This window comes from Heloderma suspectum, chromosome 3, assembly GCF_057233095.1.
Source record: "Heloderma suspectum isolate Gila_16-S chromosome 3, 16-S_ref, whole genome shotgun sequence".
NCBI lineage: Eukaryota > Metazoa > Chordata > Lepidosauria > Squamata > Helodermatidae > Heloderma > Heloderma suspectum.
Window position 1 is genome coordinate 207,347,840 of NC_139460.1, and position 20,355 is coordinate 207,368,194.

At 43.1% G+C, this 20,355-nt stretch overlaps 1 long non-coding RNA gene across 1 annotated transcript; it reads right to left on the reverse strand.

Moving 5' to 3' along the window:
* Positions 1-222: 222 nt before the first annotated feature.
* LOC146350663 (uncharacterized) lies at positions 223-18,711 on the reverse strand. Its single transcript, XR_014789349.1, has 3 exons — positions 18,484-18,711; positions 17,762-17,855; positions 223-2,026 (listed from the first exon to the last, which is right to left on the reverse strand). It is a non-coding gene; the product is annotated as an uncharacterized LOC146350663 (long non-coding RNA).
* Positions 18,712-20,355: the final 1,644 nt, after the last annotated feature.

A 20,355-nucleotide genomic window follows, 5' to 3' on the forward strand; every position in this document is an offset into this window, starting at 1 on the left:
GTGCAGTAATCTATATGCAATCCCAGCACACTCCTGGCCTACAAAGGAGCAAATAAATGTGATGGAAATGTCAGAGCAGGGAATCAACATAAGCATATTTGTCTTCCTTAAATATTACTTTCTGATAACGATCTGTGTTTTGAAATTATAAAAATGTGACATATTATAATTATCTAAGTGTGGCCTATTAGTTTTGCATCCAACTAAATGATACAATTTTCACCCCCAAGCAGTTCATTTTAATGATATATTAACACAGTAGAAAAAGGGGGGACGACGACACTTTATGGAAATATTTCTACAGAGAGCTAGTGACAAAGGTAAACATTAAACCCGCGGACATTATCCTCAAAGGGAAAAAAGACATTTAAGTATAGATGCAAAACAAAAACAGCAACAGCAATAATAAAATCTTAACAGAGAATCATTTATTAGCTCACTGTAAGTGGCAATTTGCATGAAAGGGCTTAATGCATTATTGAAGCGCTCCCTTTCATCGCCTCGCTCGGTGGATATATGCACCACAATGAGTTCTCTTTCCTCTCTCCGCCAGTTTTATCCTGGTCAAAAGGCCAATCAGCCAGAATAATCATTTGTAACATTCATATAACATATTTCAAATATTCAAATTAGCGATGGCTGAGCACCTTACCGCTCCCACACACTTGAATGGGATTAGCTTGGAATAACCTGAGCTATTTCCCAAACTATTGGGGAACAGCTAGGCTTTTTTTCAAACCAATCTGATGGATTTCTGAGCCCATTTTCCAGCTCACCAGACCCCAAACCTCCTCCCACCCAGCCCCATCCATTGTCTGTCAAACCCCCTCCCACCTCACTTATCCTCTTGCTCTGGCAGCAACCACAAACAGAAAAGAGGGAGATCTCTTTCCCCTTCTGGCACCTAGTGTGCCACTACATCACGTGTAGCCCTTGGGAAATGTAGTTTTCTCATAGCCTACTGAGATGCCAGTATCCCTTGGGAAAACTGCAGGGGTTGCTTGTGCCTCATGTGCTATCAGCATGTTGGGGGGCCCAGAGGAGGGAATTGAGAGTCCTCTCTCCATCCCTCCTGGTGCCAGAGCTAACAGTGGCTGGGTAAATTGGGGTGGGAGGGGGCTTGGGGCTGCCTGGGTGAAAATCCTGGCCCATGTGAAAATCAAAGATGGAGAAGAATTCAGGGGTCATGATGCTCGCCTTATATTTGAGGTGGGTATTATGAGCACCTTGAATCTCATATTTTCAAGTTTGGGAATATGCATCATGCCAATAACTCTGGTCCAAATCACTTCATGGAACAACAAAGTAATTCCCAAATGCTGTGTCACAAAAGGAGTTTCCTTGAAAAGTGAAGCCATCATGCTGGATGCTTTTGCTGCTCTGTGCCCACTGGAGAGGGGAGGCTCCATTCAGCTTTGACACCCACCCCCCTTCTCCTTGCCTATAGTCACTGATATGATTATGATGAGGGAAAGAGAAAGGACACGCCAGGATTCCCTAATACAACCCAAGCTATAACTGATGGGCATTGAGGAATCCTAGAAGCATCACCATTGTTTGTGAAGCAGGGCTATCCTACAGCTGCCTGCCCGTTGTTCTGAGAGCTGAGTGAGATTTGAGGCATGGGTGGGTGGATGAATGGAGACCTTTTTGAGTGTAAGAGTGTGATTTGCTTCCAATGTTAACCCACAGGTGGGGAAAACAACAACACTGTGCCATAGATATCAAAGGTTTGGAAGACACGAATATAACATTAATTCAGTAGCTAGCAAAATGCCCACCAAACGGTGGGCATATCGTTGGAAACTGGATTGTGTGGAGGTGATTGGCGGCTGCTGCTCACTGCTGTGGCCCCACAATCATTCTTGATGTTTTGCCTCGAGAGCACTTTCCAGATGAGGGTTTTATTGTACAATTACCCTGCCTCATTCACAAAATTTTACAGAGGGGTCCAGACAATGTCATCAGCCATTTGTAATCTTCCCATGTTTTCCACCCACTTCTTCCACCTCTTTTCTTTTCATACCTGTAAAAAAAAATTACAGTACCATTTAACACAAAAGAGTAAATGCAATTCCAAAAAGGGGAAAATCTTAATAAAATCAATGCTTTCTCAATTCAGTACTGCTGAATACTTTTTTCCAGTACTTTTTTCCAGTCATGTACATTATAATCAATTATAGCTGTGAAACAACTTCTAAGACTTCTTTTCCTATATTCCAGTAATTATTCTTTTCTCCCTAATACTGAATAAATTTGTCCCATTGATCTAAAGAATCTTATTTTTGTAACTTGACCCATTTTTATATAATATGAGATCCTGTGCATAAATACTCTGTGCCAAATATTATTTTCCGATTCCACTTTTTTTCTTTTTACCAAAGAAAATGCATTAAGGAGGAAAAGACGGAATAGCTCCATAATGCCTTTTGACTGATAGCACTAGGAGCCATCCATCTGGAAGCAGCATGGATCTGTTGAGCACAGCAATTTTTGTCCCTTTGAGGAGTGTTGTTTGTTGGGCATGAAAATAGGTCTGAGATGATAACGGCAATTGGTGTAACGCATGCTGATGTCACAAAGCAGATGGATCCCTAAAAGCAAGGGATAGCAGCAGTGTAATTCCAGGGAAAGTGGTATTTGTTCTCCTGGTGATGAAAGTTTGCATGCTTTCCAGCACAATCTGTTGCTTTCCCCTCCTTTGCAGTACATACTCTGTTGGATCAGAACAAGAATGTTTTAGGAAGCCAATGTCTTTCATTGGTTCCAACGGATCTTAACTCCAAATTTATGTTGTATGGAGAATTCAGCAGGAAGTGATTGAACCATTAAAACAAAAAGACATTTAAATGGCAAGGGCGTTGTAGAAAAGAGATGTTTAAACAGTTAATCCATAGAAAAAATAAAGAACTAGCAAATGTTAATTGCTAAAATACCCATCTTTTAATGCCATCCCAATAGCAGTTATCACACATGAATCAGGAGTTTGCTATTTTGGGCCATGCTGTGCAAATGAAGTTGATGAAATTGCACTGTCACTGCTATTTATACAGTGTCACATGTTTGACTACTCTGAGCATTACATCCCTTCCTACTCACCAGTAATGTTATCAAGAAATACAGTTACCAGTTACTATTTATATTGCACAAAGGACTCTTTCACAAGAGGACAGGTAGGATGTAGGGGTCCTGATCCAACTACATATACAGCAGCCTCAGATCCCTGACAATAGTGTCAATCAGGGAGGAGGAGCAGATGGGCTTGATTTAGTATCCCCCACCCTGCCACACTGTGTCCTACCACATTATAACCAACTGACTCGGGGCTATGCTTGCGCAGCCCTCGTTCCTGGATCAGGCTTGGAATTGAACACCACATGTTTGTATCCATGAATCCTCAGGCAGCTAAAGGTAAGAGCACAGAATTCCCTAGCTGGATCAATGGAGTGGCATTTTGCAAGCATATACTGTCAAGAGCCGCTTGACTTGTGTGCCCTGTGTGGCAAACCACTGACCTGCAGGTGGCAGCTTCTCCATGAAGTAGCTGCAGGCCTGCTTGGACTGACTCCGCCCACCCAAGCTAGCCATTGGATGCTTCTGCAGAATCTGCACAGGAAGGAGTATGAGACAGATTTTGCTTGAGCAAATAGGTCTTCCTGCATCCTTGGTTGTTCTTTGATCCTGTCTCCTGGTTTGTCCCTAGTTTCTGCCTTCCCTGTTGGCCCTGGAAGCTGGCTTGTTCACCTCAGACTGCTGCCCACAGCCCAGACACTAGAAATTCCTCCTTCCTCAGCTTAAGGGTTTTAGAAATGTATACATGCCAGCGTGGTGTAGTGGTGAGAGTGCTGGACTGGGAGTTGGGAGATCCGGGCTCTAGTCCCCACTCGGCCATGGAAGCTCACTGGGTGACTTTTGGTCAGTCACAGACTCTCAGCCCAGCCTACCTCACAGGGTGGTTGTTGTGAGGATAAAATGGAGAGGAGGAGGAGGAGGGTAATGTAAGCTGCCTTGGGTTCCTTCCTTGCAAAAGGAAAAAAGGCAGGATATAAATGCTATAAATAAATAAACTTTTATTTATTTATTATTGCATTATATCCTGCCTTCCCTCCAAGGTGCTCAAGGCAGTGTCCATCGTCCTTCTCCCCCACCTTCATCCTAACAACCCTGTGAAGTAAGTTAGGCTGAGTGGGAATTTAAACCTAGGCCTCCCCAGCCCTAGTCTAACACTCTAAACCAGGGGTTGGCAATCTGGTGCCCCTCAAACGTTTTGAACTACAACTCCCATCAGCCCCAGTTGCAGGACCGGCATCAAGTGTAGGCATGATTGGGCACCTGCCGAGGGCCCACACCCCAACAGGTGACCACTGACAAGAGCCCCCTACCGTTGCTCCTCTTCACCCCTGCAACCTGCTTGTTCTCCTGCCTCTCGCTCTGTCCCAGATAATGGTGGTGGTGAGAAGGAGGTGCAGTAGATGCCACTGCCTACTTGCTCACCAGCTCTCTCTGCCTGTCAAGCACACAAGTGGTAGCAATGATGAGAAAGAGGATGAGGAGCAAGCGCAGCTGGTGACAATGGCGGTGAGAAAGTGGTCGCTCTGAGGGAAGGGGCCCATTGGGGGTGTCTTGCCTAAGCGCCCTCCAAAACCTTGCACCAGCACTGCCAGATTTAGGGACAAGACAAGTAAGCCATGGCTTAGGGCCTCATATTATGGAAAGGAAAGGTTCCTCCTGTGCAAGCACCGAGTCATTGTTGACTCCTAGAGGAACGCTGCTTTCGCTGGTGTTTTCGTGGCAGACTGTAGCGGGGTGGTTTGCCATTGCCTTCCCCAGTCGGGACTACCTTTTCCCCAGCAAGCTGGGTCCTCATTTTACCAACCTCGGAAGGATGGAGGGCTGAGTCGACCTGAGCCGGCTACCTGGGACCCAGCTTCTGCTGGGATCGAACTCAGGTCGTGGGGAGAGTTTCGGTTGCAATACTGCCACCTACCACTCTGCGCCACACGAGGCTCTCTCTCATATTATGAGGGGCCTCTAAATACTTTCGAGGTAAGTAAAATTTTTATGGCTGGAATCACTTTGGCTTAAATAACTTTTCATATGAAATCCACCTTGAAAATTCTGAACCCTGACCTCCCCATCCCACTCCGCCCCCATTCCCATCAACTTCCCTTCCAGGGCTGCTGGATGTCTCGCATCATCCACAGGTTGCCCAACCTTACCTCAGACCTCGGAGGAGACAACGGGGCCAGCCTACCAACTCTGAAGCTCCGTTCCACACCAGGCATCATCTCCACTAATCCTCTCCTCACCACCTTCCTACCCCCACCCCTCCATACACCACCACACAGGCCTGTAACCAGCCTCAGTGATTGGGGGGGCACAAAAACATAGGGGGTGTTGTGTTGTAGGAATTACAAACTACCAGAGGTAAGAATTTAAAGCTTCTTTATTTCAGGAGCTTAGCAAAATTGAAAACGAATCCATCAGGCCACACTCCAACAAGTCTGGCTTCACCCGCTCACTTACTCTTCCTTCCAGCTCCCTTGCGTGCCTCTAACTACAACTCCCAGCACACAGCTCACCCACTACCATGCCACAGGGGAACAGAGGCCTATTCATCTAATCTGAAGACCATTTTAAAGACTAACTTTATAGTATCATCGGCTACACAAAAAATAATAATTCTAACAATGAAGAGAACTTTTGAATGTGTCTTGACTGAGGGTGAAATTTCATTCTGGACACACAAAGGTCCCTCAGACTGTCAACGGTGGAATAGCTCATTTTAAAAATCAAAGCAGTTATTCAAGAACTTCTAGAGAAAAGTAAGTGTGCTGCATATATTTCATGTGGTGGACATTCACATGTTTTTCTCTTTATTTTTTATGGTATGGTGGCCTCTGAATGTTGACATGGCTTAGGGCCTCAGCATGTCTTAATCTGGCCCTGACCGCCTGTTAGTATGTTGAATTGTTGGGGATTATGGGAGTTGTAGTCCAAAATATTTGGTGGGCACCATGTTGCCTACCTCTCCTCTAATCACTACACCACAGCACAGCCTGCCATTGTTTTGCGCACATTCTGTGTTCCTGGCTTATACGTCCCATATCAGCTTCCCCAATTTCAGGTTTGTTGAAATTAGTGAAGAGGGAATTCACAGACACCTGGTGCTTTACATCTATGTGTGGCTGTTTGTAGATACAGATAGATACAGTTGCCACGCATTTTCATTATTCTAGGACTTGAATATAAGAAGCTTGCAGTCGATTATGTGTGCATAAATAATTGCTGCTCTCAGTTTTAACCTGTAATACTGTTTTATTTGGATTATTGGTCCAAAGTGTTTTATATTGCTCTTTTTGATATTGAGTTTCTTTTAACATGCCTTTACAATACTGATTGTAGGCTGCCTTGAGCAAACATCTTTGTTTTGAAAGCTGGCATAGAAATCCATGAATAAATGAAACTCTATGAAATCAAAGGGACTTACACTGTCAAACTTAAGCACAGGATAACTGCTTTCCAGTCTTTATCTTCCAAACCATGACAACAACCCTGTGAGGTGGGTCACTATGAATCATGTTTTATGGATAGGAAAGAAGAGTTTTTAGAAATCGTGGGTTTTTGATCTGAGTTCATGATTGAGCAGGAATTTGAACTTAGGTGTTCTGAATTCAAGACTAACATTATGTGTGTGTGTATAAAACATTACACATATGAACACTCTCATAAGGGTACTTCCACAATACATAGAGAAACTGAAATTTTACACAAATTGCCCAAGAAGCCCTGATTACTACAGAAACCTGAAAGGCATTGAGGCTAAGGGCATATTCCCAGACAAAACTTGAAAGTAATTATTGTGTTAGTTTGTACTATGAACGTAAAAGGTCATTGGCCAGAATGCTCATTCGTATTTCAAACGCCCTATTCAAGCATTCCGTTTCTGGTTTTACTCAACATGCAAGGAGGAGGAGCGCCCTCCTTGTGCGTTGCCATCACAGTCAGCTTGTGGAGGGCAACTGTCTGAAAGCCTCTTGTATCTGTGGAGGCTTCCAAATGGGAAATCAGTCTTCTGGCTCACATGGAGAGTGCCCGTGGATACAGAAGGCTCTCCTGTTCAGGCAGTTAGTTGCCCTCCATGAGTTGAGAGCGATAAATGCTACGAAGGAAAGGGCCGGGGCTGCAATGCTCTTTCTTCTCTGTGTTGAGAATAACCAGAAACAGAACACCTGAACAGGGCTTCCTTCACATCTTCGTCCATATTACCAGTGATCAACTGGACACGTCAGTGGTGCAACAGAGGCTCAGGGATTATTTCAGCTTCATGAACAAAAACAATCCTCAGCTCAAAAGCATAAACAAAAATCCTATATACTCGTAGGATAATAATATAGTAATATTATTTTTTGTGAGAGCTTTGGCTATTGGACGGTGTAGAAATGTAATAAATGAATACATAGTGAACTCATTGCTCGAGTGCTGATCTTTCTATAGCCAAAACAACATCATCCATGCACAAAGAGACTGTATCGGTAGGAAGGTCTGCAGAAGTGCCATGACTGAGATTGCCAGGAACAAGGAGCAAGTTCAGCTCTGGCTCCAATAATGTTTCCAAGTGTGCCTTTCTATTTTCTCCCATAGAAGAGAACGATTGCTTTTCATTCCTTCGGGAGAAAAGGCAAATGCTGCCTTGGGCAGGGTTGTCGTTTGAGAGCCCACATGGGCACGGGCCCTGGATATTTTTGACCTGTACCCCCAGATCTTTTGAGCTGTCCTAATTGCCTTTTTAAAAAAATACATTTTCCCATTGACTTGCATTGGAAAACAAAAACGGCCGTAGCTTTTTTAGTTTGTATTATAAATACATGAAATGTGGAGGCTTGGTAGCTCCCATGGAGCTGACTGAGCTTGCCAAATTTCAGACAGTTAGGCATAGTGACCTTTGTGCTAGCCACAGGTACAATTTGCTATTTTCAAGAAAATCTGTCAAAGCAAAGAGCTATAGTTTCTTTGTTCTTCCACATAAGTGTATGGAATTTGGAAACCTGGCAGCCCCCTTGGAGCTGATGAAACCTGCCAAATTTCAGGAAGTTAAGTCCAGTGACTTTTGTACTAGTCACAGGTAAAGTTTGCTTTTTCAAGAAAATGTGTCAAAGCAAAGAGCTTTTTGTGTGCGTGTGCTTCCACATACATGCATGGAATTTGGTGACCTAGCAGGCCCTATGGAGCTGACTGAACCTACCAAATTTGAGACAGTTAGATCAAGTGGCTTTTGCGCTAGCCATGCATAAAGTTTCCTTTTCTCAAAGTCTAAAACAAAAAGTAAAAACTGTTAAGTCACCCAGGGGATTAAAGATCCTAATCAGAAGGTGTTTAAGGCAACTGTTAGGAGGTTACTATCCCTAATCTCTGGTGTAGGGGGGGGGGGTTAGGTGCAAAAAACCTCTCTCCCCCTACTTTTCTTCTCTTACATGCCCACTGTTGGGAGCTTGCCTGCAATGAAATTTTGAAGAGGGAGAAGGAAGGGAAGAAAGAGCTCCATGTGAAATACTGGTATTACACACAGCATCTGATTTTACTGCTCCAAACTGGAACCTTTGGTTTCTGCAGAAGTTTAGTAGCTTCAGTACAGCAAAGGATCCAATCAGCCTCCACAAATTTCTTTCTCCCCCTCCACTTTAATTTCTCCTAAATAGCTGTAGGACTCCAATAATCCCAAAGGGAGGGTTAGAACTATGTGGTGTCATGATCGAGAAACTGCTGGGGCTTTTAAACAGGTTCTACAATTTTAAAAAAGCTAGAAAAAGCCCTCAGCCACCTCAACTCATAAGTACGTGCAATCCTTGCAAACCCTACACAGCCTCCTAAATTCCTCTGAAGTACTACCTCTCTGAAAGGAGCCACTTGGCTTAGGGAATTCTCTCTACCCCCCACTCACATTTCCAATCACCATTCTTCTTTTCTTCTTCCCTCCCCTCCCCTCCCCTCTCCTATCCAGTTCTTTCTTTCTTTCTCTTCTTTATTCCACCCAGAGCATATCTTGGGAAATTCTTAAAGAGAATTCTCTTCGGCAGGCTGGAGACATTCTGAACTGTATTTGACTTTATACAAACAGACAAGAGGGTTGGTTTTTCTCCTTTTCCTCACTCAAGTCTTTGAGAAGAGTGGGTTCACATGGTTGCAGAGAAACAAATCTGGGGCTGTTTTGTTTGTCAGTTGCCATTATTCTGCGATAGGAAGGGCTGTAGCTCAGTGGTAGAACACATGCTTGGCAATCAGAAGGTCCTAGATTAAATCCCCAGCACACTCCGGGAGAGAGCGGAGGACAGGAAGGCCTGGCGTGCTATGGTTCGTGGGGTCACAAAGAGTCAGACATGACTTAACGACTGAATAACAACAAATCCCCAGGTAGGGTTACGAAAGGATCTTGCCTAAAACTTTGAAGAGCTGCTGCTGCCAGTCAGTGTCAACAATTCTGGGCTAGATGGACCCAGGGTCTGACTCAGTACAAGGCAGCTTCCTATGTTCCTATGAACAGAAAGCTTTAATTTAAAAAATAGGAGGTTTTGGTTTGTTTTTTAAGTGGAGGGGAGATAAATATTTCTAATTTATCCTATGTATGCCTACTGAGAAATCCCATTATGTTTAATGAGGCTTACCCTCAGGAAAGTGTGGATACAATTCCAGCACAAGGTACTTTTGCAGAGAGGTTTGCACCTTGATGTTCTGCATGTTTACTCAGAAATAAGTCCTGAGTTGTGAACATGGCACTGCAGCCTTAATACAGTGCCTACCCAATTCCGTCTAATGAATTAACTACCCTTTCAGCTCAGTCCTATGCATGTTTTGTCATTTGTGGGTTTGGGTTTTTTTTTGTTTTTTGTTTTTGCATGAACTCTAGCTTCAGTGATGAGGGAAAGGCACTTAGTACATGTTCAGAATTTCTCCATAACTTAGCCCTAGTTTTGAAAACAGACTCATTGGCTGAATCCTGGTGAAGTCTTGGCACAAATGAAGTTATGGGGAGGAAAACACAATGGGAGCTTGTGCATAACAAGGAGGAGTTGCACAAAACAAGACATCTGTTTTTCATAGAATCATAGAATAGTTGGATTGGAAGGGGCCTATAAGACATCAAGTCCAACCCCCTGCTCAATGCAGGAATCTAAGTCAAAGCATCCCTGACAGATGGCTGTCCAGCTTCATCTTGAATGCCTCCAGTGTGGGAGAGCCCACCACCTCCCTAGGTCATTGGTTCCATTGTCATATTGCTCTAACAGTCAGGACGTTTTTCCTGATGTTCAGCCGGAATCTGGCTTCTTGTAACTTGAGCCCATTATTCTGTGTCCTGCACTCTGGGATGATCGAGAAGAGATTCTGGCCTTCCTCTCTGTGACAGCCTTTCAAGTACTTGAAGAGCACTATCATATCTCTCCTCTCTTCTCAAGGCTAAACATGCCCAGTTCTTTCAGTCTCTCTTCATAGGCCTTTGTTTCCAGTCTCTCTGAACCCTCTCAAGATGCTTGTCTGCATCATTCTTAAAGTGTGGTGCCCAGAACTGGACACAGTACTCAAGATGAAGCCTAACCAGTGCTGGGTAGAGGGGAACTAGTACTTCATGGGATTTGGAAACTATACTTCTATTAATGCAGCCCAAAACAGCATTTGCCTTTTTTGCAGCCATATCACATTATTGGCTCATATTCAGCTTGTGATCTACAACAATTCCAAGATCCTTCTCGCTTGTAGCGTTGCTGAGCCACATATCCCCCATCTTGTAACTGTGCATTTGGTTTCTTTTTCCTAGGTGCAGAACTTGGCATTTATCCTTATTAAATGTCATTCTCTTGTTTTCTGCCCAGCACTCCAGCCTATCAAGATCACTTTGAATTTTGTTTCTGTCTTCCAAGGTATTGGCTATCCCACCCAATTTTGTGTCATCTGCAAATTTGATCAGTATTCCCTGCACCTCCTCATCCAAGTTATTAATAAAAATGTTGAAGAGCACTGGGCCCAGGACTGAGCCCTGCGGTACCCCACTCATTACCTCTCCCCAGTTTGAGAAGATCCCATTTTATGAAGAGTTGCTGGAGGATGGTAGGATGAGGAGGGATGGTTGCATGGAGGGGAATAGAATTGGTAGGGGGAGAATGCACGTGCTCAGCGGTGAAAGAAGAACATTCTGCACATGCTCAGAGGCACTCTATATTTAAGACATATGAAGAGCTGTGCTGCATCAGACCAAGGTCCATCTAGTCCAGCATTCTGTTCACACAGTGGCCAACCAGATGCCTACAGAAAACCCACAAGCAGGGCATGAGTGCAATAGCACCTTCCCACCCATGTTCCCCTGCTGTTAACATTGGTGAAATGTAAATAAATTCTAGTCATTCTAAATTAGAATGCATGTATATCCTTCAGAAACTTCGCAGGTTTCTTGCCTGGGGGACGCCTCTAATGACCTGTGCATTTTCATACAAATGTACCCAAAAACTATTGGGGAAGGGGTGAATGGAAGGGAAAGCAAATCACTCCCTTCATGAAATTGGAAAACTCCCCTTCCACATGAACTGCTGCACCTATCCTTCTGAAACTTTGCTGGTTTCTTACTTAGGGACACCTCTAGGCTGTCTGTAATTTTCAGAACAATGGTCCACAAGGAACATAAAGAGAGAAATATGTCCTCTTTTGGAGACCTCAAAATGTCAAGGCCACCCTTGCACAAAAACCCTTGTGGCTAGCATTCTGAAATTTGGCAGACAGGATCTCCTCTGATGGGGCAATGAATCTTGAAATTTTTATCCAATTCTTCCAAGGAATTAAAATGTTATTGGCAGTTCCTTTCAAAAGAAAATCAAAGTATAAACCTTGCACCTATTTTTCTGACATTGGGCAGGTGTAATCCCCTCTCGGGGGCTACTATGCCTGGAATTATCATCCATTTCTGGGCTCTGCAGGGGGCAGCCCTCCCTCCATTCACCCCCTATCTGTCCTAATGATGGGCAATTTGCTAGTAACAAGTCTAATATTAGATGGTAAGAAATTTCTCCATCTCCAGTACCATTTGGGCAAAGAAAGAGCCTTGTAAGGTAGAGAACAAAACAGTCATTTTATTTGCAAGGGTGGAAAAATAGCTGTGGCAAGAATGCAGGGTAAAGTATCTGTTTAGATCAAGTGTGATTCTGCCACAGTGAGAGTTTCTCCACAAAACAAAAGGAGACAGAAGGAGAAGCCAATAGTGGCTTACCCAGATTTTTCAAGGAGCCAGCTTAGGTCTGTGCAGGGCTCTACAAGTGAGTGTATTGCAGTCGCTTCACAGAACATACTTCTGGGAGCGGGGTGTGTGTGTGTTGGAGTGAATGTCATTTGACTGGCAGGGGCTGCTCAACCAATAGGAGAAGCTTCCCCACTCCTGTCTCTCCCCCATTTCTCCCTTGATAAAATCCTGGGAGGTTTCCTCCCCTATATCCACAGAAATCACTCTTTTTCTCTCCCCGCCCCCCAACCCATCATGGAAGGAACACTGTGTTCTAGCTGTCCTCCTGCAATCAAGTGAAGCTTCAAAGCTCTGAAGTTAAGGCTCTCTAAATGCATTATTTCGATTCATGGGCATCTCAGGAGCGGGCAGTTTGAGGACAAGCCTCATTAACCACAGTGGGAGTTACTCCTGAGTTGATACACATATGTTTGTGCTGGGAAAGAGAGGGAAGGGAAATGGGTGGGAAACCAGCCCCCTTTCTAACCCATTTGCACAGGATTGGGATGATTGAAGGTGGAAGTAGTTACTTCCGAATGATAATAAACCAAACAATGGAGAATCACAGATTCAAGAAAGCACTTTATAGCCTTTAGGAAATTAGTGCTTTAAAATGTGCTATTCCAATTGCGGGGGATCTCTGTAAATTCTGATGTGCACATTCAGGGGACAAGCCTCATTGACCACAATGGGAGTTACATCTGAGTAGACACTAATTGGTTTGTGCAGGGATGGGAAACACACAGGAAACACCCCTTGACCAGGGTCAGGGTGAAAGACACACCCCTGGGCAGGGCTAGCATACCCGAGGTAAATGCAGGGGCTGAGGCACACAACAACTATACTGGGGAGAACCCAACTTAAGGAAAAGAATTGGGCTTTAAGCAGTCTCAGGAAATCTGGTTTTTCCCTCATAAGCTCTGGGGTGGCTGCTGGATGGCTACGATGTCATATATCCCTAACAACTTCCAAATGCAGCCATCTCAGAGGAAATCACTCATGGAGACACCCCCCAAGTCAATCCATCTCTCTGTAGCACCTATTGCTGCTTGATCATTGTGCAATGCCTTTGTCCCAGCGGCATTCCTGGGTTCTGCCCATTAAGAATCCACAAGCTCTTTCTAATTGAAGCTGTCTGGGCAAAACCAAATCCATTTTTGCTTTAAAAATGCTCCATCAGAAACAAGAAAAAAAAGAGAAAAGAACAACAACCCTGTAGAAACGAAATTAATGGAATTAGCAACAGATGCTGAAACAGCAAATATCTGATGCGAGCTGAATTTCCTCCCCCCCCCCGCCCCCTTCTGTCTGCTGTCTGTCTTTCTCTCTCTGAGACCATTTAGAAGACTAATCTGGATGCCAATTGGTATTTCTAGAAACATATGTATACAAGATGTCGCTGCCACAATCTGTTCCATTTTGGACCGATACTCATATTTTCTTGCAAAGAGTTTAGCACTTTTTGGTTAGCAGGCATGTTTTGTGCCAGGTAAACTCTGCACGTACCATCTGGCCAATGCAAAAGAAGCCTCACACCTCTTTTGCTGGATCCTGGCTGCAACTATATCATGAAATGGCTAGAGATTCATCGTCGCCTTGATTATTTATGCATCTTGCTCCTGGCCTTTGAAACCCACCTGTTTGGCAAGGCATTTGGTGGGAAATGAGCTGGGTTTCTTGAGCTGTTGATTTTTTATGAGTATGTGGAAGTATCCGGTATGCTGTGTTCACTGTCCGGGGGTGCTTTCTGATGCTGCTATAGTTTTGTATAATTTATCTAGTTGTGGTGTTGTTGTTGTTATAATTATTATTATACAACGTGTTCATAAAACATATTCAGCATGTCAGAAAACAGGATAGATTAAAAACAAATTAAAGGCACAGTCCATCGAAACTTGAGCATGTTTAAGTCCCACTGATATCAATGGGAACGTTGACAGGGCTAGCTGAAGACATTTCGCTGCCTAAGGCAAAATTAGGATGGCTGTGTGGCCTTTTTCCGAAGGGCTGTCCAATCCTAGGTTGGTTTAAAGATAAAGCACCATCAGAAGGCAGAGCTGGGCCTTGAAGTTGCTAATCAACAGCACCTGGACAGCAGATGGAGCAAGGCATACAGGTCACCTGGTCACAGTCTTCCACACTATGGTGAGATGTACTGTATTTCTATTTACATTATAATAATTATTGCTAAATTTGCATCTATACAATTAGAATATGCAAAGTTATGTAAATTGGTGCCCTCTGTTTTGCTGATGCGTTTCCTCTTTTTGGGCAATTCATAAGTGGCCACCCTAGACAAGATGGCAGCCTCCCCCCATCCCCATTCCATCTACAGACGTCAATCCCACTGGTGGCTGAATCTTACTTTAACACTGGTGACAGAATAGCTGCTACATCTGAGACAGCAGGCTAGTTTAAGGGGTCTAGCACAGGCCGTGTGGCATATACAGCTCTCTCCTCAAACACAGGAGAACTATCAGGGGCTGCTGCCCCCAAGTATCTGCTGCCTGAGGCAGTTGCCTCACTCTGCCTAATGGCAGGACCAGCCCTGAAAGTTAAGCAAGTGCTTCATGGAATCTAGACTTAGAACACAGCAGTTAACACTTATTGAAGGCTAGCAATGTGCTGCATAAACTTAAAATTTCTTGGGCTGCTTATATTAGATCTGATACTCTTGCTAAGAAGTGAGGTGTATGCACACACTGCTGCATGCAGCTGAAATGCACACACACACACACCCCCGCACACACACCTTTTTTTTTAATGGGGAAAGCTGTTTCTTAGTAGAACAGCACATGCAGAAAGTCCTAAATTTAATCCCTGGCATCTCTAGGTAGAGCTGGGAAAAACTCCTGCTTGAAGCTCTGGAGAGCCACTGCCAGTCAGTCTAAATACTGAGCTAGGTGGACCAGTGATCTAACTCAGTATAAGGCAGCTTCCTACGTTCCTAGGTAAACAGATGGCGGTGCTGTTACTTTTGACAATCTTTACTAGAGAGAAGAGGGGAGGTGGGAATGGAGAAATCAGCCTCTCCTCTTCCAAAATGGATGATCTTCACTGTACACACATGTTTGCAGTATGTTTTTTCCCTACCATGTAACACGCTTTAATGCACGTGGGATTTGATCCAGATCTTTGTGCAGATTCTTTCACTTATAGTCTTTGCTCGATCAAGACAATTTCCTCTGATGATGATGATTCCATCTTTCTTCCTCTTGCAATAAACCCAAACCACTCTACAGGGTCCTCCTCCTCCTCTTTTTATCCTCACAAGAACCCTGTGAGGTAGGTTAGACTGAGAGTCAGTGACCTAGTTTGCACGATCACTGCAGCCCACCATCGCTTATTTAAACCATGGTGGGTTGCGGTGCCTACAGGTGCCAATTTGCCAATTCACGCCCCTGCCGCAGCTTCTTGCGTCATCCAGACCCAGCAAGTATAGCTTGCTGGGGAGGTTAATAGACCATCCTACAACCCTACAACAAACCATGGGTTCTAGGTGCTTGGTTAACCATCCCAACAAGCCATCCTCACCTGGTTTGGACATCACGAAAACCCGCACCTAACAAGGGTTGGAAAATCAGCCGGTATGCATGGGGGTGATTAATAAGCTACCATGGCTTATTCATCACCCTCATGTCATGCAAACTGGGCCAGTGACTGGCCCAAAGTCACCCAGTGAACTTTATGGCCAAGTGGGAACTAGAACCTGGGTCTTCTGAGTCCCAGTCCAACACCCTAGCCACTATATTATACTCAGTTCACCCAGTACACCATAGTCAATCCACCTAGAATGACCATTTCATACATCCCTGTTTGGACTGTACCACTTCAAAGCAGTGGAGGCTGTGGCTCTGATGTCAGTGAGGCAGTGAATCTGTTCCATGTTTCAGTCAGAACTCTAAAGGAGCTAGCCAAGCTGCAAGGCACTTTGGATAGCTCCTTTAGAGTTCTGACTGGTTCTGACTGAAACCCAGAGCGGATTCACCACCCCACTGACATAAGAGCCACCAGCCTCCATGGCATCAAACTACTTAGTGGGAGATTACATGTTTAAACCCTCCTATACTAACACATCAAGGAGATAGGGTCTAGGCTAGTCTTCTTCCAGGCGTGTTACTTTTCTGCAGGGGAATGGGATACATGGGGAATAATGCAGACTTCTCTCCAGCAATCTTGTCATATATTTCATAGAATCATAGAATAGTAGGGTTGGGGCTGTACCACATGGTTTTTTCTAATGCGGCTGTACCACATGGTTATTTCGAATGCTCAGAACAGCTCTTACTTGCTCTATGACACTCTGTTAGTTCTTATGCAATGGTTATAAACATTTTGAAAGACACATTGTTTGGGGATTTGTTTTATTGGCCTATTCATCCAGTTTTATCCGACCTGTAGATCTTAAGGGAAATGATAAAGAAGGATCCTCATATAAACAGTAATTATACAAAACTAATTATTGTCGTCTTTGTTTGTACAACTGTGCAATGCCCAACTGAATGAGAGTAAGAAACAAAAGGTTAGGGCTACCTAAACTTCTCCTTGCATGGGCCCTTCTTTAAAGTTTTAGCTCAGCCAAGTGGAGACACCTGCTGTTTGCTGTTGCAACTTCACTAACAATGCATCAAAGGTTCAGAAAGTTGAAATTAACTGCACCGTTCTGTTTACTTGCAGGAGCCCAAGTATGACACATCAAAGACTCTGGGGAAATAATCTACTCAGTTTAGGTTCTTCCCTAAATTTAGCATGTGTTTCACAGCAGAGCTAGATGAGTAATTATTTAAATTGTATTTATTTAAAATAGATAAGACAGACTGTATGCAGGGCCATCCGGTGATCAAATAATTTTTAGTGAGTCATCATCTGCCTTTTAACTGATGAATTAATCAAAAATTTAAAATGTGTGTTTTGCCAAAACCTCAATATATGGGCTTTTTGAGATAGTGCAGGAAATGTAAGATTACCTCTTAAATCTCACCCCTGACTGAAACAGAGCTAAAGTATTGCTAGACTGGCTGCTCCCTCCTCTGCCTCCGATGACTTCACCCATTGGCAGCTGCAAATTGTAAGCTCATTGGGGCAGGGGCCTGTAGTTTTATTTTGTTTATGTTGGACAGCTAATGTGGTGCAGTCAGTCTAATGTTATATATGAAGATCCAATTTGGTGAAATGGCTAGAGCAGCCTTCTCCAAAGAACTCTGGCAGGGAATGATGGGAGTTACAGTCCAACACATCTGGAAGGAACCAGGTTGGCGAAGTCTGGGTTAGAGTGTCAGACTAGGATTGGGGAGATCCAGGTTCAAATCTCCACTCAGCCATGAAGCTCACTGGATGACATTGTGCCAGTCACTATTTGCTCAGCCTAATCTACCTCATAGGGTTGTTGTGAGGATAAAATGCAGGCAAACAATGAACACCACCAAGCTCCTTTGGGGAAAGCTGGGAGACATATATGTAATAAATAGATAAACAGTTCTGTAAACTGTCATGTATACTCACATATTAATTTTAACAACAACATGTAGAGCTGAATAAGCAAAAGCTCCCATTCATTGTGAGGCCACCTTTTCTGTTACGTTTTCAGTTTTCATCCCTATGGCATTAGAACACAAGAACATAAACAGCTTTTTAAAAAGAGAGCAGTGTGACCTTAAATTACAGCCCCATTAAATTGCATGCACACACAGAGAGAGACATTAAACAACATTAGTTGATTAGTCTAATGATTAACAGTGCAGTCATATGCATATTTACTCAGAAGCAACTCCTATTGAGTTCAGCAGGACTTACTCCAAGGTATGTGTGTCTCATATAGGGTTGCAGCCTAACCCAATGAAACTTGTAGCCCTAAATCAATTATACGAATTGGAGAAAAAATTGTTGCCTCATTTGGTCAGGTATTAAGCTAAAATGCTAACTTTGTATAATAAATCTTCTGAAATACTTCATAAGTAGCTTGTGCAACACGGTTCTAAAGGGGGAGGGGAGTTTATATAACGCCAAAAGAATATTAAAGTTTCACTACAGAAGAAAATATTGCAGCTGCCAAGGCCTGATTAGTCATAAAATCCACAGCATTATCAAGATCCATCAATGCCTTCCTTTTAATGACTAATCTAACAAGAAAGGCATCAAAGATCTCTTTTTAGAAAAAAATATATTTAAAGCTTGAGTAAATATTACATTCTGAACTATTTGGATAAAACACTAAGCACACATACCAAAAATCAAGTTTTTGAAAGTGCACATTATTTTGTTTTGCTTTAAAGTTCACAAAGTTTAGGGCCACACTCTTATTATATTAACTGCTTGGCTTTTCATGCATTCCTAAATTGCCATGTAATCTAAAACCTTGTTGTCAGCTGCTCAGAGCTGGAAAGTCCCTTGAAACAATCATGATGATTATAGGCTAGGCCAGAGAACAAAACTTGTTTGTATTATTGCAAAAATATCATTCTAATCCATCGTATCTCCTCCTACTTTTTTCATGTGCGCACACACACGCGCGCGCGCACACACACAAGTTAAAAACATCTATGTTCCTTTTTATTTATTCATTCTCTCCCCCTTTCCTCCTTCTTCTCCTTCCTTCAGATACTTTTGAACAAAGGATTTCATTGCAGGGCTTTTAACAAAGTTTCAAAACATGAGAAGGCTCCGTGTAAAATTCTGTTGTTTTCCTTCCTGTAGGGACTTGACTGTAAATTGTTGAGCCAAAGTTATCTCACAGAGATTTCATTGTCATATCTACTTACATCATCTTAATGCGATTTTATTTTACTTTGTCAAAGATGTATTAATGGAAATGTGTTCTTGATGTCAAACAGGCCTCTTTTTTATGCAAAACAGGATTCAGGTGACTCTAATAAAACCAGCTTGCAATCCACTAAACTATAACAGTATTGGGGGTGTGTGTGTGTGTGTATATATATATATATATATATATAAAATATTTTGTTGTTTCCCAAGTCAAGACTGTGTCAGAGACCACTATGAGGCGATTTCTCTTTTTCTCTCCACAGTAATTGTTTGGGTGGGGTTACATTATGATCTCTAAATGAATAGTATCGCTTAGAACAAACACTTCTTGTATCTTTTATCTTCCCCCTGCGTACAGTGCTAAGCTTTTCTTTTGAAAAACGCCAAAGCTACTTTCCCAGATAAGTCATCAAAATGTTTCCAAAGTATTTTAACTGCCAGATTAACTATATCTGGAAAACAAAGAAAGATTGCTTACATTCTTGAAGCAGAAAGCTTGCCAATGTGTAGCAACAAGCAACAAATTAATTTCTTTTGCAACCATGGCCCGGCAGTGGGGCGGGGGTGCACTGGAAAGCTCATTCAAAAAGGTATGCTGAGATTTAAAGAGAAAGTAATTTACTTGTTCCAGAAAAGGGGTTATTTTCTAAGCTGGTGGTTTTCCTGGGGTTCCTCAACAAGAAGATTAGAAATGGCAGACAGATTTTCCTGAAAGAAAGTGTTGGCTATATTCTAGTGACCACACATAGGGTTGTATCCAATGTTAGTCCAGTTTAAGCCCCATTCATTTCAATGGGTCTTCTCTAAGTAGACTAACATTGGCCTCAACCCTTTGCTTACACAGAGCTATAGTGAGGTCCAAGTAGGCCCGGATGATGCCCTGAACTGAGAGAATGCATAAACACTTCCCAGAATCCTTTGCAACATGCAGGGATTTTGCGGTAGTTGCATGGGGCTCATCAGCAGACCGTCAGTGTTAGAAAAAGGGCTTCCTGAAGGTAGAAAGCTTTGAAACACACTTCCCTGAGGAATAAACAGATGATTAAATTTATTCACTTTTAAAAATTTTCACTCTGCTAATATATTAAGTTAATTAAGGGTCGCAATGACCTTGTGGCAATTTTTGAAATCTCAGAATTTTCACTCTCCCACCCTAATTCTACCTCTCCCACAGAGTCTAATATAATCTGTTTCAGGTCAAAGATTGTTTATGTCAGCAATGTTCAAGCTACATAACTCTAAAATGCTTTAATAAATTTATCAACTGGAAAATATTGCAAACATTTCATTTCCTTTGATACAGGCACAAGCGCCAGCCGCTCTCCCCTCTCCCC